Source organism: Muntiacus reevesi, chromosome 22 (genome assembly GCF_963930625.1).
Source record: "Muntiacus reevesi chromosome 22, mMunRee1.1, whole genome shotgun sequence".
NCBI lineage: Eukaryota > Metazoa > Chordata > Mammalia > Artiodactyla > Cervidae > Muntiacus > Muntiacus reevesi.
The window spans coordinates 9001708-9026228 of NC_089270.1; positions in this window are offsets into that span (position 1 = coordinate 9001708).

A 24521-nucleotide genomic window follows, 5' to 3' on the forward strand; every position below is an offset into this window, starting at 1 on the left:
TTATTGACCCCATCTTTCAAAGGATCGATCTCATGACCTGAGCTTTGAGGCTTATGTATGGCTGTCAACCCAAACTTGGAAGTATTAATCTGCTAGGGCTGCCACGGACTGGGTGGTGTAAACAACATAAATTTACTGTCTCACAATTCTGAAGGCTACAAGGCTGAGAAGGTGCTGACAGGCCTGGTTTATCCTAGGGGCTCTCTCCTTGGCGTGTGGATGGCCATCTTCTCCTTGTGTCTTCACATGGTCGTTCCTCTGTGTGTATCTGTCCTAATCTCTTCTTGTAAGGACACCAGCAACACTGTATTAGAGCCTCCGTCAATAACCTCATTTTAACTGCATCACTTCTTTAAAGATCCCCAGCTCCAAATATAGTCACATTTTGAGGTGCTGGGGATGAGGACTTCATGGATTTAACAGGAGTGGGGACTCTTAACACTGGATGTGCAGAAGGCAGTAAGTAACCCAAGTAAGCAAAATGATGCCTATAAAATGTTAATAAATACTTTTAATTTAGTTCTCACCACATGCCAGGGAGTTTACACGCCGTATGCTGTGTTAGTGTCATAGCAGCCTAGCAAATTATGTCTTTAAGGGGCTTGTTTTCCAGGTCAAGTAGCTAAGAGAGGTTAAGTAATTTCCCTGAGTTCACCTAGTTAATAGAGGCGCAGGCTAGGGTGCCTGTTGACCTAAAGCTCCTGCAGGCTGCTCCGAGCTGGATGCGTATCCCGTGGTCCACTCGAGGGGGCGCTCTCGCTGGAGGGCATCACCAAGCTGCCTCTCTGAGTCTTGGCCGTTCTGCGCCCTCAAGGGTTGAAGCCCCAGTGGTGATGAGAAGCAGCTGAGACGGTGAACTCCCAGAGGGGCGTCAGAAGTCTGTCGTGAGGGGCCACTTAGCCAGGCCCAAGAAGGCTGAAGGCCGTTTAAGTACGGCGTGTTCTTGCACGCAGAAGGCAACCGGCCTACATCAGCCCGGGCTGGAAATCAAAAGCACAGCCGCCTTGCCTCTCGAAGGGGCAGCCTGTCTCCCAGGAATGTGGCCATGATAAACGAGAAATATGTATAAAGTGTGAGCCCTCGCCCCAAAGGGTGCTGCATAAATGCCGGGTATTATGCTATTGTTTATTTGGGCTACCCAAGTGCATTGGACTGAACAAGAGTATTTCTTTCACTGACAACCGCGGTCATTGTGGTGAAAAGATTTATGTTACGACATCTGAATGATGCCTCTGTGTACATGCGTGTGTGTGTGTGTGTGCGTGTGCGTATGTGTGTTCATATTTGATGTGCTGTGTAGGGAGATGGGGGGGCTGCATTTATCCTGGAAAATGAGCTGGAAATTTCGGGAAAGTTTTGGTTACCCACAATTCCCCTTTGACAGACTTTCCTAAAGGTTCCAATTTAATCATGGAATCTTTAATTCGAAGGGGTCCTCGGGGACGGCCCAGTTCTAGTCTCTACCTAGTTTCAAATGCTTCGCTGTAACATTCTGGAGATGTGGTTAACCAGCTTCTGCTTGAACACTTCTGCTGATGGGAAACTCACCACCCCTGGAGCGGCATTTGTTCCTTCTGTAGACAGCTTAAGGAAAAGAGGGGGAATGATCCTTACAGGACACTTGAGATGTTTTAGGCCTACGCCCAAACTTTATATGTGTCATTTTATGGATCCCTCATTGTGACACTTAGAGGTAGGTTCTACTGCTGCTATTGGCATCATGCTCAAGGCTTACCGCAGACCAGATGCTTTCAAGTACTTTAAATATATTGTCATTTGCTTTTTTCAGGCACTCTATGAGGTAGGTACTTTTATTTCTCCAGTTTGTAGATAGTGAAACTGAGACTCAGAGAGGTTAAACAGAAGTTTATAGGTGATTCCCTGGTGGCTCAGATGGTAAAAATCCACCTGCCAGTGCACGAGAGCTGGGTTCAATCCTTGGGTGGGAAGATCCCTTGGAGAAAGGACTGGCAACCCTCTCCAGTATTCTTGCCTGGAAAATTCCATGGGCAGAGGAGGCTGGTGGGCTACAGTCCATGGGGTCGCAAAGTGTTGGACACGACTGAGCTACTAGCACTTTCAGTTTTTAAGTTCATACAGCTGCAAAGTGCATTTGAAAACAGGCAGTGGGATTGAGAACCCACACTTCTTCCTGGTATGTTTTGCTGCCTCTGACTATCCTGAATTTAATAATAAGAGAATCAAGTCCCGGGGAGCTTTTGTGACTGGTCACAGGTCACACCATGGTAAGTTCAACCTGATTAACTCTAAACCCTGTCTGCTATATCCATAATTCCACATGTCCTCCACTTGTGACAAAGTGCTATCATTACCCCCTGAGACAAAATCAACCTCCATGCAATTTTCTCCATGGAACTACTCAATACGTACCTTGGGGGTTTGGAAGCATCTCTCCCTCATGTTTAAATATATGCAGTTTTTTTAGATAGACTTTGCCCTCTGTGATTTCCAACTGCTCTACTCTCATTTAGATATTTTGTTGCCTTCCTTCTCAGAAAGGAATGCTAAAGTGACACAGCTAATCCTGAGCTCCAGCTATGAAGAGCAGTCCAGGTGAGCCACAACCAACAGAACTGTGATCACCCCTGTTCATTTATTCAATAAGTCAAGCAGTTGATAAGTGAACAAACGTTGCTCAACGCTTTGTTAAATACCAAGGATTGGTTGCCTGTTATATATCCAATTACTCACATGTACATATATAACATAGGTACATGTCTATTATTGGACTGTGAAATATTGCTCTTTTAAGCCATTCACTCTTTATATTTTGTTGCACTTCCCAGGTAGCTCAGCTGGTAAAGAATCCACCTGCAATGCAGGAGACATCAGTTTGATTCCTGGGTTGGGAAGATTCACTGGGGAAGGGATAGGCTACTGACTCCAGTGTTCTTGGGCTTTCCTGGTGACAGCTCTTAAAGAATCACCTGCAGTGTAGGAGACCTGGGTTCGATTCCTGGGTTGGGAAGATCCCCTGGAGAAGGGAACGGCTACTCACTCCAATATTCTGGCCTGGAGAATTCCATGGGGTTGCAGAATTAGACATGATTGAGTGACTTGCACTTGTATTTTGATAGCTACGTTTCACTTTCACTTATATTTTGATAGCTACCTCTTTATATCTAGTGGCTAAGTCCCCTTCCTTCTTTTAAAAAATCATCTTGGTTATCTTGACTATATGTTTTCTTATTAATTTTAGGATTGATTTTTTAAGTTTTGTTGAAATTTCTGTTGATATTTTCATGTGACTGCATTTATAATAGCTTCATTTAAAAGGGGAGCTGACACCTTCATTATATCTAATCTTTTAACCTGTAGTCATGTTTTCTTTCTCCATTTAAGTTCTTTTATTTTTTATTTGCATAAATTTAACCAACATTCTCTATAAAGATCTCAGGTGCATTTTGTTAGATTTATTCCAATACACTTTTACATCTTGATGTTGTGAATATTATAATATAGTTCTTTACCATAATTCTTAACTTTAGCAATTTCTACATTTTAATTGCACTTTGAAAAACAGGATTTTCACAGTATGTTCTGTGGAGTCTTGGGAATCTGAGAAGCTGTGAGAAGGCTGAGGTCCTTGAGGTGGGGTGGATATGGATGCTGGAGGAACAGGCCTCTGGACCCCTTTCCCTGACACTGCTCCCCTACACCACTTGAACTTTGGATTTTGTGTTTTATCCTATGAAAATTAAGGCACCTTTGAAATGTTTTAAGTAGATTGCATTGTCCAGCTGCTCAATGGAAAACACAGTGGCAGAAAAGTAAGGACTGACACAGAGAGACCACTTTGGAGTCCTTTTCAGTAACTCTAAGGGAAAATTATTGTTGGAACCTCATAATTTTATGAGGTGCTTGTGGCTGTGGGAGATGAAATTAATATGGGACATGTTTTGTAAATACAGTTGGTAGGACTTACTGATTGGGCTTCCCAGGTGGCACTAGTAGTAAAGAACCCGTCTGCCAATACAGGAGACATAAGAAATATGAGTTTGATTCCTGGGTCGGGAAGATCCCTTGGAGTAAGAAATGGCAGCCAACTGCAGTATTCTTGCCTGGAGAATGCCTTGGATGGAGGGCTACAGCCCACTGGGTTGCAAAGAACTGGACATGGCTGAAGTGACTTAGCATGCACAGTCTGATAGATTAAATATCGGATGGGAGTGGAAAAGAGGAATCAGAGATGCTGCCTAGGTTTTTGCTTTAAACATCTTGGTGGAGGCAGGTGACTTTAGCTAGTTAGGAGAAGATTAGGAGAGAAATAGGTGTGTGTGTGTGTGTGTGTGTGTGTGTGTGTGTGTGTGTGTGTGTGTGTGTGTGTGTATGTGTGTATGTGTGTGTGTATAGCAGAGAAAGAGGGAGAGGGTGAGAAGAAAAGCATAAGATACTTAAGAATATACGAAGCTGTCAGAGATGCAGGGAGAGTTCTGGGTAACAGACATATATATACTCAGACAAATATTTAAAAACTTCCTGAGTGGAAGGTCTTCATATGGGCTATAGGATGGAGTGTGTGAAGAGGAGCAGTTGATCTGTAGTAACAGGAGGAAAGACAGGATATATCAATAAAGGTGAGGTGGGGTTATAGTCTCTTAACGGTGAATTTTGTTGAGTAAATTAATCAGAATATGTATGCAGTGTTTACTAGGTTTACTAAACGGACACAACTGAAGCTAACTAGCATGCACTTGTGCACATATATAAGACAGATAACGAGAGAGGAGTTACTGCATAGCACAGGAAACTGCAGCATATTCAGTATATTGTGATAACCTATACTGGAAAATAATCTGAAAAAGGTGTGTGTATGTATTTGTTAGTCACTCAGTCATGTTTGACCCTTTGCAACTCCATGGACTGTAGCCTGCCAGGCTCCTCTGTCCATGAAATTCTCCAGGCAAGAATATTGAAGTGGGTTGCCATTTCCTTCTCCAGGGGATCTTCCTAACCCAGGGATCAAACCCAGGTCTCCTTATTACAGGCAGATTCTTTACCATCTGATCCACCAGGGAAACCCCTATATGAATGTTTATGTGTATTCTATATACTATCTCTTCCTTATAACCAAATTTATTTGTATCGGGTTGGACAAAACCCTTCCTGTCACTCTGGTCCCAACTGTCTGGGCCCCTTTGGCTCCAGCTGGCTACATTTTCTCAATCTTCTAATTCCAAAATTCCTGAAAGCTTATGATGATTGGCTTAGCTCATATTTTTCTTTCCTGCCATAGGATGTTAGTCCGCCTTTGATTAAGCAGAACTTGAGCAAATGCCCACACAGATCCAATTGTCAGTGACAGCAGAGGCTGTGGGTTAGGGCAATTCACCTTTAACAAGGTTTATAGGCAGGAAATGTGAAGGACAGTCATTTGCAAAACATGTCTAATACAATTATGTTCTTTTAAGATTGTGCAGATTACATAAGAAAAATATTTATAGCACTCAATAAATTTACATCCCTTTCTTCTTCGTTTATTCAGTGGACATTTATGAAACATTCACTTCTTTTAGATATTGGATATGCACAAATTAAAAAAAGACACAGTCCTTTAAAGAAGTCACAGTTAGTTAGATAAACATTCTTAAGCAGTCATTCCAGAATATTGAGAGTGTACCCAGAAGATGAGCACATAAGTCCATCTCAAGTTGACACTTGACCTGAAACTTTGTCTGAGGAGTTAACCAGACAAACATGGATGAGCAAGGATGTGTATCAAAACCTGATGGAATTGCATAGCTTCTATATTTCACAATTTCAGGAAATTCCATTGACATTTTATTCTAAGTGTTTCTGGGTTTGTGCAATGTAGCAATAATGTAGGAAAGAGCAAGCAGTTTGATTTGACTGAAGTTTGGCAAAGATAAGGGCTGGGGAAATAAACAAAGGCTAGACATAGAAAGACATTCTGAAACATGTTAAAGGAAAATTTTTTAAATTAAAAACAATTTGGGAGTTTCAGCTATGGGTAAGATGGAATAAGCATGCTTTCTCATGAAATGCAGTTATAAAACCTGACAGACTGCATGAAGAAGCTTTATTTTGCAGATTCTAGAAAATAAATAGTCGCAGAATGGTTGAGGAAGAAGACCAGATTCAAAGTATCACCAAACTATCAGTGAGTTTTCCATTTCTTTTCACTCTAGTGTCTCCTAGTCTGGATGAAATACAGCCCAGATCTTGGAAGTACGGACTGGAATGGTGAGGACAGAGAGAACTCTAGAAGAAGCACTCTAATTCTGGCTCAGGTAGTTAAAACTAACTGCATTAAAAAAAAAAGTATTTTTATTTGAATTGTTTTTAATTATAGAATAATCACTTAACAAAATTGTGTTAGTTTCTGCCATGTAGCAACATGAATAAGCCATGGGTATATGAAAACTAACTTCTTAATGAGCAGAAAGAATGGAATAAACACTCTGTTAAAAATATCAGTTCTCTAATACTGCAGTGGACAACTAAAATTCTGGAGACGTGGAATCTCCCCTTTTGGTCAGAGAAGCTGTGCTTCTAAGAGGGAGAAGATGCACCCCCCAGCCCTCCACCCCCACCCCACCTTTTCTCTCTCTATCTCTTTCTTTCCTCCACATCTCAATCCCAGAAATTTGTGCTGCCATAAAGAACTATATGGGAATGGAGTAAATAAAGCCTCAGCTTTCAGGCTGGAGGAATGAAAGTGGGGGTTCTAGGAAATGGGGCTTTCTAAGATTTCGGAGAGAAGTACTTACAGAAAGAGTGAACGCCTGGGCACACTGGATGCTATGTCTAGATATGCCCAAACAAAAATATTTCAAAATTTACATATGATTTAGATAAGATCTAGCATCTCATAATGTTCAAAATATCCAGCATGAAATCAAAAAATTCCTCAATATGCGAAGAAGCAAGGTCATGAACTCACAGGGGAGCAGATAATCGAAAAATGCTAAAGTAGATGTTCGAAGTATCTGACAGCTATTTTGAAAATGTTCCAACAAGTTAAGGTGAACACTATTGAAGATTGAAAGACTCAACAAAGAAATAAAGAACTAAACAGAAATTTAAAACAGAAAAACATATTAGCCGAAGTAAAATAGCTCAGTTGGTAAAGAATCCACCTGCAATGCAGGAGACCCCGGTTCAATTCCTGGGTCAGGAAAATCCCCTGGAGAAGGGAAAGGTTACCCACTCCAGAATTTTGGCCTGAATAATTCCATGGACTGTAGAGTCCATAGGACCGCAAAGAGTCAGACACGACTGAGTGACTTTAAGGCTTCCCTCATAGCTCAGTTGGTAAAGAATCTGCCTGCAACGCAGGAGACCCAGATTCAATTCCTGGCTCAGGAAGATCCCCTGGAGAAGGAAATGGCAACCCACTCCAGTATTCTTGACTGGAGAATCCCATGGACAGAAACCCTGGCAGGCTACAGTCTATGGGGTCGCAAGAGTCGGACATGACTTAGCGACTAAAGAGAGAGAAAAAGTATAGAATGGGCTCAAAAGAAGAATTGAGATGATAGAAGAAAGAGTCAGAAGTTGATCAGTAGAAATTATTTAGTCTTAACAACACAGAGAAGAAAGATTTTTTAAAAATGAAGTTTCTCAGGGACCTGTGGCACAATATCAAATTATCTAACATTTATGGAATAAAAGTCTCAAAAGTACATGTGAGTGTGCTGAAGAAATATTTGAAGAAATAGTGGTAGAAAAATCTCTTGAATTTGCAGAAACCAGAAATGTAGAGATTCAAAAGCTGAACAAATACCAAACAAGAAATAAACTAAAAACAAACAAACCAATCAACCACAAAAGGAAATCCACACTCAAACACATTGCAATCAAACTTCTAGAAACTAAAAACAGAAGAAAAGTATTGGAGACCAAGAAAAACAATGTATTACTTAAGAAAGTAATTTCAATAGCTATACATTTGTCATCAGAAAGCATGGAGACCAGGAAGAAGTGAGACAACACTTTTAAAAGGCTGAAGGAAAAGAACAATTAACCCAGCCTTCTCTCTTATCAAGTGAAAAATTCCTGCAGAAATGAAGCTAAAATAAAGCCATCTTCAGGTGAAAGAAAACCAAAAGAACTTGTTGCCAAATGATCACAACCACTCTAAAATAATCACTCAAGGAAATTTTTCAGACAAAAACCACAACAATTATGTTCTGTTTATATAAAACTCAATGCAAACGCAGAGATAACTGTAAGATAAAAGTAGAAAAAGGAGAAAAGATATACCATGCAAGCATTAATCAAAAGTTAGAGTTAATATCTGACTGTATTAATATCATAGGAACCAGAGATCAAATTGTCAACATCTGTTAGATCATCAAAAAAGCAAGAGAGTTCCAGAAAAACATCTACTTCTGTGCTATTGACTACACCAAAACCTTTGACTGTGTGGATCACAACAAACTGTGGAGAATTCTTCAAGAGATTGGAATACCAGACCACCTGACCCGCCTCCTGAGAAATCTGTATGCAGGTCAGGAAGCAACAATTAGAACTGGACATGGAACAACAGACTGGTTCTAAGTCGGGAAAGGAATATTTAAAGACTGTATATTGTCACCCTGCCTATTTAACTTATATGCAGAATACATCATGAGAAACGCTGTGTTGGATGAAGCACAAGCTGGAATCAAGATTTCCCGGAGAAATATCAATAACCTCAGATATGCAGATGACACCACCCTTATGGCAGAAACAGAAGAGGAACTAAAGAGCCTCTTGATGAATGTGAAAGAGGAGAGTGAAAAAGCTGGCTTAAAATTCAACATTCAGAAAACTAAGATCATGGCATCTGGTCCCATCACTTTATGGCAAATAGATGGGGAAACAATGGAAACAGTGACACACTTTATTTTCTTGGTCTCCAAGATCACTGCAGATGGTGACTGCAGCCATGAAATTAAGACACTTCCTCCTTGGAAGAAAAGCTATGACCAACCTAGATAGCATATTAAAAAGCAGAGACATTACTTTGCCAACAAAGGTCCATCTAGTCAAAGCTATGGTTTTTCCAGTAGTCATGTATGGATGTGAGAGTTGGACCATAAAGAAAGTTGAGCACCAAAGAATTGATGCTTTTGAACTGTGGTGTTGGAGAAGACTCTTGAGAGTCCCTTGGACTGCTAGGAGATCCAACCAGTCCATCCTAAAGGAAATCAGACCTGAATATTCATTTAAAGGACTGATATTGAAGCTGAAACTCCAATACTTTGGCCACCTAATGGGAAGAACTAACTCATTTTAAAAGACCCTGATGCTGGGAAAGACTGAAGGCAGGAGAAGGGGACGACAGAGGATGAGGTGGTTGGATGGCATCACCGACTCAATGGACATGAGTTTGAGTAAACTCCAGGAGTTGGTGATGGACAGGGAGGCCTGGTGTGCTGCAGTCCATGGGGTCACAAAGAGTTGGACACAACTGAGCAACTGAACTGAACTGAGTATCAGACAAAATAGACTTCAGAGCAAAGAACATTGCCAGGGATAAAGTGAGACATTACATAATGGAAACAGAGCCAATTCACCAGGAAGATATATAGATTTTGAATATGTAAAAAAAAGTCTTCACAGTAGAGCTTCCAATTTTAGGAAACAAAATTTGACAGAACTGAAAGAAGTGTACAACCGCAAAATTACATTTGCATACATAACCTCTCCTTTGCATAATTTAACCTCTGCATTCGTTAATCAACAGAATCAGAAGACAAAAAGTCAACAAAGACATAGAAAAAATGAACAACCTCATCAATAAACTGTTTTTTTATTTTTATTTTTTTACATTTATAGGACTCTCCAATTAATAAGAGAAAAACACATATTCTTTTCAAGTGGACCTAGAACATTCACCAAGATCATTATGTCTTGGATTAAAAAAGAGAATGAAACTTTAAAATGTTTGCAATTTTACAAAATTTGTTCCATAATAGATTAAACTAGAAAGTAGTATCAAAATTATAGCAGAAAATTTAAGCACTTGAAAATTAAACACTGTACATCTACATGATTCATGGTCAAAGAAATCCCACAATAATTAAGGCAGTGCTTTGAACTGAGTAAAAGTGAAAATAAAATATATAAAAAATCATGGGATGTCATTAAACTAGCTCATAGAAAAAAATTCATAGCATTAACTATTTAAAAATTAAGAAAGAAGTCAGACCTCAAATCAATAATCTACATTCCCACCTTCAGCTCAGTAACTCAGTCAAGTCAGACTCTTTGCGACCCCGTGGACTGCAGCACGCCAGGCCTCCCTGTCCATCACCAACTCCTGGAGTTTACTCAAACTCATGTCCATTGAGTCTGTGATGCCATCCAACCATCTTATCCTCTATCATCCCCGTCTCCTCCTGCCTTCAGCCTTCCCAGCATCAGGGTCCTTCAAAATGAGTCAGTTCTTCGAATCAGGTGGCCAAAATATTGGAGCTGTGGCTTCAGCATCAATTCTTCCAATGAATAATCAGGTCTGATTTCCTTTAGGATGGACTGGTTTGATCTCCTTGAAGTCCAAGGGACTCTCAAGAATCTTCTCCAACACCACAGTTCAAAAGCATCATTCTTCAGTGCTCAGCTTTCTTTATGGTCCAACTCACATTCATACATGACTACTGGAAAAACCATAGCCTTGACTAGATGAATCTTTGTCCACAAAGTGATGTCTCTGCTTTTTAATATGCAAGACATATTAGTTTTGTCATAGCTTTTCTTTCAAGGAGCAAGTATCTTTTAATTTCACTGCTGCAGTCACCATTTGCAGTGATTTTGGAACCCAAGAAAAAAAAGTCTGTCACTATTCTCATTGTTTCCCTATCTATTTGCCATGAAGTGATGGGACTATATACTATGATCTTCATTTTTAGAATGTTGAGTTTTAAGCCAGCTTTTTCACTCTTCTCTTTCACTTTCATCAAGAGGCTCTTTAGTTCCTCTTCGCTTTCTGCCATAAGGGTGGTGTCATCTTAAGTTCCCACCTTAAGAAACTACAAAAAAAAAAAAAAAAAAAAAACAACCAAACAAGGAGAAGAAAGTCTATACTAAAGATAAGGGAAGAGATCAATGAAATTTTAAAAAGAAAAACTAGAAAAAAAATCAGACAAAAAATTGGAGATTTTTTTAAAGATCAATAAAGTTGATATATTTCTTTCAAGATCAAAAGAGGAAAAACATAATTTACTAATCAAGAATGAATATAATTGCAATGCTCACAAATATTAAAACAATAATGAATGGTTGTATTAACAATTCTATGAACATCAATTCTGAAACCACAAGCACTAAAACTCACCAAAGATTGCATATATAGCTCACATAGTGTCATTATCATTTGCAAATTAAATTTATAGTTTAAAACTTTCCAAAAATAAATCTACAGGTCCAGATAGATACACTAGCGAGTCCTACTAAACACATAAGGAAAAAATAACACCAATTCTAGATAACCTCTTCTAGAAAACAGAGGAGAAAACCCTTCTTATTTTATGATGTAGGTATTACTCTGAATTTCCTTTGGAAGAACAGATGCTGAAGCTGAAGGTCCAATACTTTAGCCACCTGATTCGATCAGCCATCTCTTTGGAAAAGACTCTTATGCTGGGAAAGATTGAGGGCAGAAGGGGGCAACAGAGGATGAGATGGTTGTATAGCATCATCAACTCAATTTACATGAGTTTGAGCAAACTCTAGGAGATAGTGAAGAACAGGGAAGCCTGGCGTGATGCAGGAGAGGGTCACAAAGAGTCAGACACAACTGATGACTGAACAACAACAACAATTACTCTGATACCCAAACCAGACAAAGACAATACAGAAAAGTACAATACAAATCCTTCATCTCCATGAACACGAAAATCTACGAAATATTAACAAGACAAATCTAGTAATATATACAAATAATGCGCGATGATCAAATTGAATTTTTCAGGGATTGGGCACCTGATTCAATATTTGGGAATCAATCAGTGTTATCTACCAGACTAAAATCTAAAGAAGAAGAAGAAGAAAAAAATTCTTATGTCAATGAAAAAAGACAAAGTGTAGCATCATCTACAATAGAAATTCTCAGCCAACTAAAAATGGAAATGAGTTTCCTTAAGTTTATAAAGAACATACACAGAAAATGGAGAGGTAGCACATATTTAATTTTTCTAAAATTGGTATAGAAAGGCAAATAAACTAGAATTGTCAAAAAGGTAGAATAAATTTGGAGTAGTCATACTATCTGATTTTAAGACTCACTATAAAGCTACATTGATCATAGCCTTGTGATATTGAAGGGGATTGATACATAAACCAAAGGGACAGAAGAGAATCTACAAATAGACCCACACACTGGGGCTTCCCTGGCGGCTCAGTGGTAAAGAATCCAGTTACAGTGCAGGAGACACAGGAGACATGAGTTTGGTCTCTGGATTGGAAAGATCCCCTGGAAGGGGAAATGGCCACCCACTGCAGTATTCTTGCCTGGAAAATTCCATGGACAGAGGAGCCAGGTCGACTATAGTCCATGGGGTTCCAAAGAGTCAGACACAACTAAGCGACTGAACACACATGCAGAGTCAATTATGTTTGATGAAGATGCAAAGGCAATTAGAAAGGAGAGTCTTCTTAATAAATTGTTTTGGAAAAAATTGAACATCCACATGTGAAATAACAAACTGCAACTTAAATCTCATATTTTATATAGAAATTAACTCAAAATAGGTCACAGATCTAAATATAAAGCATCAAACAGTAAAAACATTTGAAAATATGTGTCCTAGGGTTGACAAGGAGTTATTAGATATTACTCCCAAGGCACAATCCATAAAATTTTTAAAAAAGATAAATTCTGCCAAAAATGTTTTAAAATTACTTTTTGGAAGATATCATTAAGAGAATGAAAATACATGTCACAGATTAGGAGAAGGTATTTAAAAATCACATGTCTGGCAAGTGGCTTGTATCAAATATACATAAGAAGTTTACAGAACTCAGCAATGAAGAAATTAAAAAAAAAAAACTTTTAAAAAATGGGTGATATATTTGCATAGACATTTAGCCAAAGGGGGTTTACAGAAGACAAGTATATTATGAGATACCCAATATCATAAGTCATGAGGGAAAGGTGAATTAACACCATCATGTTAATTACCGTGATGGGACTTCCCTGGGGGCCCCATGGTTAAGACTCTGCCTTCCAATGCAAGGGATGTGGATTCGATCCTTGGTCAGGCAGCCAAGATCTCAGATGCCACAGGGTGTGGTCAAAAATTTAAATAAAATAAAATAAAGAGACCATCATGAGAAAACAGTCCATAACTAATAGAATGCTTTAAAAAGTGCTGATAATACCAAGCTATGGTGAAGATACAGAGCAACTGGAATCCTCATATCTTGTTAGTGAGAGTGCAGTAAGTTTCAGCTACTCTGGAAAACATTTTGGAAATTTGTTACAAAGTTAAACACACACTTATCATATGACACAGCAATTCTATTCCTAGGTATTTATCCTAGTATCATAAAACCTTATGTTCACACACACACAAAACCTGCAAATGAGTGTCTATAGCTCTGTTTATAATTGACTCAAACTGAAAACAAGCCAAATATGTTTCACCGGGTGAATGGTGAAGCAAACTGTGATACATCCATAAAATAGAATCATTTTCAGCAATAAAAAGAGAACAGTAGAAGACAAAAAGCAATTTGAATGAATCTCAAAAGCATTGCACTGAAAGAATTCTGTTTCAAAGTTTATGTGCTCTAGGATTGCATTTATATGAAGTCACAAAATAAACAAATTATAGTGATGGAGATCAAACCGATGTTTGCCAGAAGTTAGGGAAGAGGAGAAAAAATGAGAGTCGCTCAGTTCTGTCCAACTCCTTGCGACCCCATGGACTATAGAGTCCATGGAATTCTCCAGGCCAGAATACAGGAGTGGGTAGCCTATCCCTTCTCCAGCGGATCTTCTCAACCTAGGAATTGAACCGGAATCTCCTGCATTGCAGGCAGATTCTTCACCAACTGAACTATCAGGGAAGCTCAGGTGGTGTATCTATAAAGAAATATCATTTTTGGGGGGGAGGGGTGATGAAATTCTTCCATCCTGAATGCAGTGGTGGCTACAAGAATCTATACATGTGTTGTAACTCACAAAGTTTGTATACCAATAAAAACCATGTTTTGATTTTGCAAAAGTAATTTAAATATTTTCATTATTGCCTCATACAATATGGAGGTAGGGCAGGGGAAAATCACTCAGCTATTCCTATTATACAGAGATTGTTCAAATAAACAAGTGTAGGATATTAAAGACTATCAATTAATTGGTGGTATTAGGCTTGCCATTTTATTTTTATAAATATACATATTTTTTTTCTGAATGTGTCTGAGTCTAAGAGTGGGCAAAAAATAATTTTCTGCTTTGGACTAATCTGTAGAGGTTTTTGAAAGTCTGTATTAATAACCTGCTGAATTCATGACATCCTTCCTTAAGGCACCAATTGTCAGCCTTCATTTTTCTAAAATAAATTAATTGAAAACATGTTAAAAAAAAAAAGAATGTAGAGGATGGTTTGGGGGGTGGAGGGGTGGAGGGGCAAGATGAGGGCGTATTTCAAGCCTCCCAAACTTCTAGAATCGCATTGACTGACTTCAAATCTTCCAGCAACGCATTTGAAAATCTATAGGGATTCTTCACGGGACATGCTTTCCTTCTGTGAAGAGAGGTGTCCAGTCCTTGGGAGGAAATGCCTTGGCTGTAAACTCCATTAGGAAGCCCTTCTCTTTGAATGTGGTTTCCATCTTTGCACAGGGGCTCTCCCCCTCCCTCAGCCCCGGTGTTCTGAAGGATGGTGAGCTAAACCAGCCCAAAGTTCTGTGAGCGTGGAGGATGAGGACTTGGCCGGCCCAGAGCAATAAATGATACAGACTCCAGGTGTTTTGTAAAGCGGTGACACGTCAGCTCATGAAATGATACAATGCAGTGGGCTTAGGAGCCTGCCCATGTACACGGTGACATGCTTGTGTTTTATGGACTGAAAAACTGCGTTACAAACTGGCCGGGGTATGGGGGGAAGGACTGAGGAAGCATTAGGCATTTGGTTGGATCAACTCCACAGTCTTAAGAGAGACCGAGAGGACAATGATAGCTTTTGTAGAGTTTTCTTAAAACGATATGAATTATGAGACGTGTCATGAATCTGTTTTCTCTGCAACTGATTTGTTTGTGACATAATTAGGATTGTGTTTCTTCACTCATCTAACGGAGACAGGCGTTGGGAACAGAAGGAAATCAGACCCAGAAACAGCTCTGCTTACCAGGCTGGAATCTTGACGTATCTCTGGGGTCAGTGGGACAAATTATTTCATCTAAGCAAAAAGTGAAGCGAGGCCGCCTTCCCCAGAGAGAAGAGGTAGCTTGTTCTGCCTTAACTGATACATGCCACGTCTTTCATGGATCATCAGTAGACATGATGGTTATCATAAATTTGCATTCTGCTATCTACTACCTGTGTGATTTGAGGCAGGTAACTCAACCTCTCTGTGCCTTAGCTTCATCATCTAAAGAATGGGGATAATGATTGTTGCTACATCACAAGAATGAGGAACAAAGATTAAAGAATCTGAAATCCCCGCACATGGTAAACATTCAAAAGATGTTAATGTTTATTAGCATACTCCAGCTCAATAATCTTGCACTAAAAAGCAAATTCTTTTGAGTTACTCCCCTGTTTAATTCTGAATTTGCCCAGTTGAAGTAAATAAGGAAACTGACTTTCTCACATCCTTATTCCATGACCTAAGAAAACACCATTCATCACTGGGTCTCATCTTTAAGCGCAGAGAGGGAAAGGTCAGAGAATTGACCTAGAGGGACACCAAGGTCGCTACACGCTCAGGTATTTTACACTCTAGGAAGGGAAAAAATGGCACAAGCCAGGACTTTATAATGACTATCCATTGCCCGAAGAAGCTGGTCCTCACTGGGCTGTGAGTGTTTAGTAAAAAGACCAATATTTCCCTCTAGTGGTGAGTGGACAGCAGCGACTTGCCTTTCAAGAGATTCTGTTCAAAATGCTTTCAATGTGGGATGCACAATTGAACAACTAAATTAGATGATTCTAGGTAGTATGTCGAGAAACATTTCATAATTTTAGTATTGAGGATTTCAATTTAATAAGTATTGGAAGAAACTAGATGAAATGGTGCATCAGACTCAGTGATTAGAAGGATATCTTTGTTCTTGCGAAGAAAGGCGATTGACAAAATATAACTAACATATGGGGGCTTCTCAGATGGCTCAGTGGTAAAGAATCCTCCTGCTAAGCGCGAAAGAATTGATGCTTTTGAACTGTGGTGTTGGAGAAGCCTCTGGAGAGTCCTTTGGACTGCAAGGAGATCCAACCAGTCCATCCTAAAGGAAGTCAGTTCTGAATATTTGTTGGAAGGACTGATGCTGAAGCTGAAACTCCAATACTCTGGCCACCTGATGCGAAGCACTGACTCATTTGAAAAGACCCTGATTCTGGGAAAGATTGAAGGTGGGAGAAGAAGGGGACGAGAGAGGATGAGATGGTTGGATGGCATCACCGACTCGATGGACATGAATTTGGGTAAACTCCGGGAGTTAGTGATGGACAGGGAGGCCTGGCGTGCTGCAGTCCAGGGGGTCGCAAAGAGTTGGATACGACTGAGCAACTGAACTGAAATGAAAGAAGGAGATGTGGGTTCAGTCCCTGAGTTGGGAAGATTCCCTGGATAAGTAATGGCAATCCACTCCATTTTTCTTCCCTGGAGAATTCCATAGACAGAGGAACCTGGTGGGTTACTGCCCATGGGTCCAAAGAGTCGGACACAAGTGACTGAGCACACATTCATGCAACAACTAATATATAACAGTTAATAGGGATGGCAAAAGTCTTGAAGAGAAAGCTTAACAAATGAGTTTTAATATAATTTTTATTTTTATGAGAAGTATATATGCATATATTTGAAAAGGATCAAATAGTTATATGACTTATTAATAGAGGTCCCATCCCACCCTAGACACTGTTTTCTTCCTAAAGGCAATGGCTTGTAACTTTTTTAGCTAACTATTTGCATCCATTATTTTCCAACTGGGCTCCCTTGATGGCTCAGAGGTAAAGAATCCACCTGCAATGAGGGAGACTTGCAGGAGAATTGATTTGATCCCTGGGTTGGGAAGATTCCCAAGAGAAGGAAATAGCAACTCACTCCAGTATCCTTTCCTAGATATCCCCATGGACATAGGAGCCTGGCATGCTGTAGTCCATGGGGTCGCAAAGAGTCAGACCTAACTAATCGACTAAACAACAACAACAATTTTCAAGTGGCACGATTATACGTTTAGATTTTTCTCTGGTTTAGACATTATACACTGACTTCCCAATACAAGGAAATTTGCTTCTTTTATCCACCACCTCATCGCTACCCCTCTTTTTTTCTCTTACTCTTTCACACATTTCCTATTGCTATTTCCCCACATATTTACCAAGCAGTTTTGTTTAGTTCAGTACCCAGGATTAGATTATTATTTTTATGTATGTACTTTCTTAGTTGACCCATGCAGTACAATGTGATCACCTTCACTTTCCTGCAAAATATTTAGCCATGAAGTTGGTTTTGTACTTATTGTTTTTTTAGGGGTTTTGGGTTTTTTTTTTTGCTAATTTTCTTTGTGGATATGTGTGCATGTGTGTGTGCTCAGTTGCTCAGTCAGCCTCCCAGACGCTTCTGTCCATGGAATTTTTCAGGCAAGAATTCTGGAGTGGGTTGCTATGCCCCTCCAAGGGATCTTCCTGTCTCAGGAGTCAAACCCATGTCTCTTTTCTGTCTCTTGCATTGACAGGCAGATTATAAATTCAACTCTGGACTCCTGCCAGTTGTGTAAATCCCCTTTGAACACACACAAATAACTCAGAAATTTTAAAAATGCCATCTTCTTACCTGGGAATACTTCTTGCCTGCCCCTCCCTGGCCTGAGCCCTAGCTGGGGTTTGCTGAGCAGACAACCCCATCATCACCTTTCACTTTGGGGACTGATTTCTACTCTCTCTTGTATTGTGACCACTTATTTGGATCTTTGGTTGCATTATATCCTCTCTGATGGTTTATATCCTTTTTCAGACAGAGCAAATCAAATCTACCATGTGATTTCTGGGAAAGAATACGTGATTGGAAATTTTATGATCTTGCCTGGCTGAACATAGCTTTTTTGTATTTCCATATGAAATCTGTAGATTGTGCTTAAGAGTCAGGGGACAAACCATTTTCCCTTAGAATCTTTAATGTGTTTCTCCATCTTCTTCTACCTCCCAGTGTTGTGTTGAGAAGTATGACATTATGGATTCCTCACCCTGCATCTAAGTATGTCCCCCACTTCTATAATACCTGGCCCCTTGTCTGGAAGCATGTGAATTTTTTTTTCTTCCTCTAATGTTCTGATCTTCCCAGTGATGTGTCTTGGTGTAGGTTTATTCTTACGCACTACACTAAACCCTTTGAACAGAAACTCATGTGCTTCAGATTTTCAAAGTTGTTTACTTATCTCTTTTATTTATCCTTTAGCTTCAAATTTTCTACTCTCTTTGATTGGAATTCCTAGTATTTGTATATTGAGTCTCTTTGATTTGGTACTTTTTTTGTTTCATCCGTTTTCTATTTTGTTTCTTCTGTCCTGCTTTTTATGAGACTTACTAAATTTTATTTTCTGTTGTTACTATTCATTTCTTCTCTCGTATTTTCTCCTCATTCATATTTATCATAATTGTAAGAACTTTTTTTTTTTTTTTTTGCTCTTTGGAAGTTCCTGTTTCATAGCTTCCTGTTCTTGTTTGTAGATTTCATATATTCTTTCCTGCCTTGGAAGATACCAGTGATAGAGTTTTAAGTTCTTTGTGTGTGGTTTCTCTTTCTTCTAATTTGTTTTTCATCTTTCTCTAGTCTCTGACTTTTGCATTATTGTTTCGAAGTCAGTTGATCTGGCTGATTTCCAGTTTACAGGATAGGCACTAATATCCAATTAGCATTTCATGTATGTCAGTGGGTTTTTTCATCTTAGGAAGATCAGCTGGCTATTTTCACTGTCCAAACCCTGAAGCCAATACTCTTGTACTAGGTCATTTCTCTTGAACTTGTCCAATTGTCCAGAGAGAACTCTTTCACTCTCCAGAACCTGAGTCCAACTGCCAGCATGCAAAGCTCAGAGCAGGGGGAAGGCAGGAAAGCCTCCATGTTGCAACACTAGGTATGTAACATTTTACTTGATTTCCCTATTTTCACTATGGTACCCCCGTCTTTGTGCCTAATGATACCTGGTGTTTGTCTTCCCAGAGGCTCTTTATCTTCTTTAGGGAGTAAGCTCCCCTTTTCTGTCGGGATGCGTGGAATTCTGTTTGAACAGAGGAAAGAGATATAGTATTTGGATGGCTTTTCAGTAGGTTTTAATTGTTCCTTTTGCATTTTGCCTAACCTTCTCTCCCATTCTCAAAGGTATATGATGCTGCCAGTTTCTAAGGCTTTTGGGAGTTCTGTAATGTAAATTAAGTTGCTTCTTGGCTTCCTTCACTGCCAACTATTAAGAGTCTATTTTTGTGGATCTGCTTAGTTAGTTATTACAACTCAGGCATCTGCTTTCCGGCTTCCAGTATTCTCTCCTCATAGTCCTTATGAATTTATGCCTTTAAAAGTAATTTACTTAGGCTTTTAGTGCCTTTTTTGTTTTGAGGAGGAGTGATTGGGAGAAGGGAATGAAAGTAAAAGCGTAGGTACAGTGTGTGTTTGTGGGCATACTTGTGTGTTTTATCTGGAAGTCTCATAATTAATTTTTTCTAGAATTCCTTTTTTTATTCCCTAGCAAAGCATATTTAGCAGGAATTTTTCTAAAATGTGACATAAAAATGAAATATTTGAAAAATAGAATTTACATGAAATATCTCTGAGTGTTCTATGAAAAACACCTAAATGTTTGCAGATTCAGGGCAGGAGGGTAAGGAGGTGACAGAGGATGAGATGGTTGGATGGCGTCACTGGCTCAATGGACATGAGTTTGAGCAAACTCTGGGAGATAGTAATGGACAGGGAAGCCTGGCATGCTGCAGTTCATGGGGTCACAAAGAATCAGACACGACTTAGCGACTGAATAACGAACAAGCGTGATCTTCACAGCCTCCGTGAAGTCATAGGAGGAGAAAAAGATTTCCTTAGAGTCCCCACTATTTGTCAAGAACTATGCTCTATTCCTTATGATATGTTACACATTTCCTTTAATTCAGCAACAATTCCATATTATTACCCTTGCTTCATAAGGAAGGAAATGGAGGGAAATTCATAAACTAAAAACAAACAAAAATCATATAGCTATTGAATAAAAAATAGAAGACTCAGCTAAGCTTTTCTTGAAAGCAAAGCTCATAATCTCTTCCTCTCCAGCAAACTGAAATTCATTATGTGGCTGAAGCATAGCAAAGTGACGGAATAGTGCCCTGCTATTTACAACGACTGAAATTCTTCCTTGTCACAGACTCATGCTTGACTTAAAAGAAGGAAAAGGATAGCTGGGAGTGTGGTCTCTGATTGGGAACCACGCTTACTCATTCTGTGACCTTGGGCACATTACTTCACGTTCAGGGCCTCAATTTCTACATGAGTAAAACAAGGTCATCAGAATAAATGGGCTGTTACATTCTGATGATCTCTCTTGCAGATGGTGAGCTGGAGGTGCTGAGAGCTTCAAGTCAGAGGGGAAGTCAAATACTCGGCCACCCTCTAACTCTCTGTTTATACTTTTTGCGAGAAACTTCCCAACTGATAGTCCGACCGCCTTCCAAACGCCAGTGGGCATGAAATATGGTTTTCCCCTAAGTCCCTCTTCAGAACTGAATCTCTCTCCCCTTCGGGGACTGCAGGGTCTTGTCTAAGCTCAAGGTAAATAAATACTCCAAAATGTGGAATAGAAATGGAAGTCAAAGGAGAGACTGGAGAAGGGAGGTAGCAAAACTCGGACCTTTTACCATATGGCCTCAGCACTTTTGATTATTTTATGAATGCATGAGGTGACACGTTGGTTTCTTCAAAGCCATGCTTGTACATGCCTTTCAGGATTATAATCCATGTGAATTTAGATAATGAGGTAATTGGGTATAATGACTGAAGCAGCGATTCAGGAAGTAGACCTCAAATTATTTATAATAATAATTGTTACTAATGCTTGTATGATATTACTAAAGCAATATTAAAATGTTAATAACTTCCATTTGGGAGATAGAAGCCACTATGCATATCATTGTTCCCGAGCCACTTGTGTGCCAAATGAGGAATCTAAGATTCAGAGAGACAATGTAACTTGAGTGAAAATTTGACCAAAGTTATGTTAATTCTTGGGCTTCCCTGGTGGCTCAGATGGTAAAGAATTCACCTGCAGTGTGGAAGATCTGGGTTCGATCCCGGGGTGGGAAAGATCCCCTGGAGGAGGGCGTGGCAACCCATTCCAGTATTCTTGCCTGGAGAGTCCCATGGATTTTAGAGTCTGGTGGGCTACAGTCTATGGGGTCACAAAGAGTCGGACACGGCTGAGCAACTAAGTACAGAATATGTTAATTCTTAATTCAGTGCTTTCGTCTAATGCTTCACTGCTCTGTTGTTGGTTGTATTCATTCATCTCCCTCTAAAAAATGCCCTAGAGCTGACCTATAACTATGATTGATGTCTATATGATTGGATATTTTTAGTTTTGCTAGTTTCTTTGATTAATAATGGTATTCTAGGCAAAGTATTTAGGTTATTAATGGAGAAAATAGATCAAAGAGGCAGGATGCTATAATCCTCATTTCAACATCAGAAGTCATCTAACCACAATTGTGATGATATTAGTAAAATGAAATGAGTATTTTGTGTCATGGCATAAATATATTCTTTTTTAAAAGCTTGTTTTCATTTAATAATTCTATTATCTATATTTATTCTGGGAATATTACATATCAGATATTGACTATGTGTTTTGGAAGGATTATCTCATTAAATTGTCATAACATTAAAAGAAGTAGGTGTAATTCTTATTCTCATTCCCTGGAGTTCAGGGCGGTGGCTGAGTTTCTCTAGATCTACACATGGTGTTTGACAGAGTTCGAATATAAACTCAGGCATATCTGTTCTGGAAGCCAGGGTCTTTACTTCTGAGCTACACTTCCAAAATGTTCCCCTAAACTGCTAAATTTTACATGAAGCACCCTTAAGAAAGATTTCATACATATTTAAGGTGTGTCATATGATGTAAGTTTTGCCAACTTTATCACCACTATTTAATTCAAACCAAGTATTCTATTTATTTTGGTGGCTATTTCAGCATCCTGGTCTCTACTTTTCATCTTAGGTGTCAATATGGGGTCTGTTGACTCCAAAGTTGTCTGTGATTTCTTACTTTAGTCTTTACTTTAGGGAACATTATTATTATTATTATTATTCTAGCCCAAAACCAACTTATTTCAAACTTTGGTGCTCTGTAATATTTTATTGACACCTCATCCTCATCATATTAGTTTACATCTTAAAACCTGAATTCTCTTATCCTTCAATTTCTTTATCAGAGAGAAAAGATCTCAACTCCATCATTTGAGAATTATATAAATAAGTAATTTATTCAACTTCTTTGTATTTCAGTATCATTCATTGAAAAATAGATAAAAATAAGATCAAATAAGGTAATCGATTCATTCTTTTTCAGTTATTGATCATTAGCGTAGAAAATTATAATTAAATGTTCACTGAGTTAATAAATTAATTTCTTAGTGTCAAAGAGATGAGGATTCAAATACTGACTTTGTCCCTTATTAAATAATTTCAGGAATATTTTTCTCATCATAATTAATGGAAAGCAGCACCGCTGTCAGTTATACTCCAGGTGGTTGGGTGAAATGGTAGCGCAAGTAGGGAAGAATAAACCACAGTATCTGTCATTTCTCATTCATTCATCCAAGCCTGTTTATCCCCAAGACCAAGACTGCTTCTTTCTAGCATAAGACCTTGCTACAGACTAAGCAGACTGGTAAGACAATTGGTTTTGCAAGCTAAGCAGTTCCAACTGTATTGCAATCATTCCCCTGAAATGCTTTCTTTCCCATTCAACACTGCTTGTTTACGTGGTGTCGGATCAGATGGAAGAAAGAAGAACAAGGTGATTCATGATCTTCTTCCAAGGAGGCAGCTGCAACATAAACGATGTCTCAGGAAACAGAATAATCTGTTTGTGTGGCCACAACTCTGTGAACTCTGACCTGTCTTAATCTTCAGGGGGGGATATGTGTGGCACTTTTGTCCCCAGGTGGAACTGAATGTTGAAAAAAAAAATTCTGTATTTGTATATTTTTCTTATATCATTGCAGATAACTTGAAAACCCTTGGTACATGTTTCAAATTTTTCTTTATTGAACTCAAGAGTTCATATCTCCTGCTTTGCAAAAGTAACAAGGATTGTCATGAAATCCCATCTCTCTTGAGGATTTGGGATGCTCTCGGGTATCTGCCACAGTAAGAAAACAAGCTGAAGGAATGTGGAAACACGAAGCCATCTGGCTGCCGGTCCACTTTCACACCGGCTCTAGGGGTCACTGAGAGCCTTCCAAGGGCTGTTGAGACCCAGCTCCAACAGGAAACATTTGATCTCATCCCAGCAGTGCCCCGACATGTGTACTCAGATCAGTGGATTGTCTCCAAAACTGGGCAAAGCCTTAGAGAAGATTTGAATCAGGAAACTTTAAAGGATGTGCTTGGAAACTGATTTCAGTCCCCTTGATGTTTAGTCATTAAGTCATGTCCAACTCTTTGTAACCCCATGGACTACATACAATGCACCAGGCTCCTCAGTTCTCTACTATCTCCCGGAGTTTGCTCAAACTCGTGTCTATTGAATCGGTGATGCTATCCAACCATCTCCTCTTCTGTTGCACCCTTATCTTTCTGCCTTCAATTTTTCCTAGTACCGGGGTCTTTTCCAATAAGTTGACTCTTTGTATCAGGTGGTCAAAGTGTTGGAGCTTCAGATTCAGCATCAGTCCTTCCAATGAATATTCAAGGTTGTCTCCCTTTAGGACTGACTGGTTTGGTCTCCTTGCAGTCCAAGGGACTCTCAAGAATATTCTAAAGTTCCACAATTTGAAAGCATCAGTTTTCTAGTGCTCAGCTTTCTTTACGGTCCAACTCTTACATCTGTACATAACTGCTGGAGAAACAGTAGTTTCGACTATTACAGACCTTTGTCAGCAAAGTGATGTCTCTGCTCTTTAATACACTGATCACTGATTCAAGGGATGTGAACTTGGGCAAACTCTGGGGGCTGGTGAGGGACAGTGAAGCCTGGCATGCCGCAGTCCATGAGGTCATAAAGAGTTGGACACTATTTGGTTACTGAACAGCAACAGGTTTGTCACAAATTTCCTTTCAAGGAGTAAGCATCTTTTAATTTCATGGCTAATCCCAAGTCCAAAGCACTCTGAATAATTTAA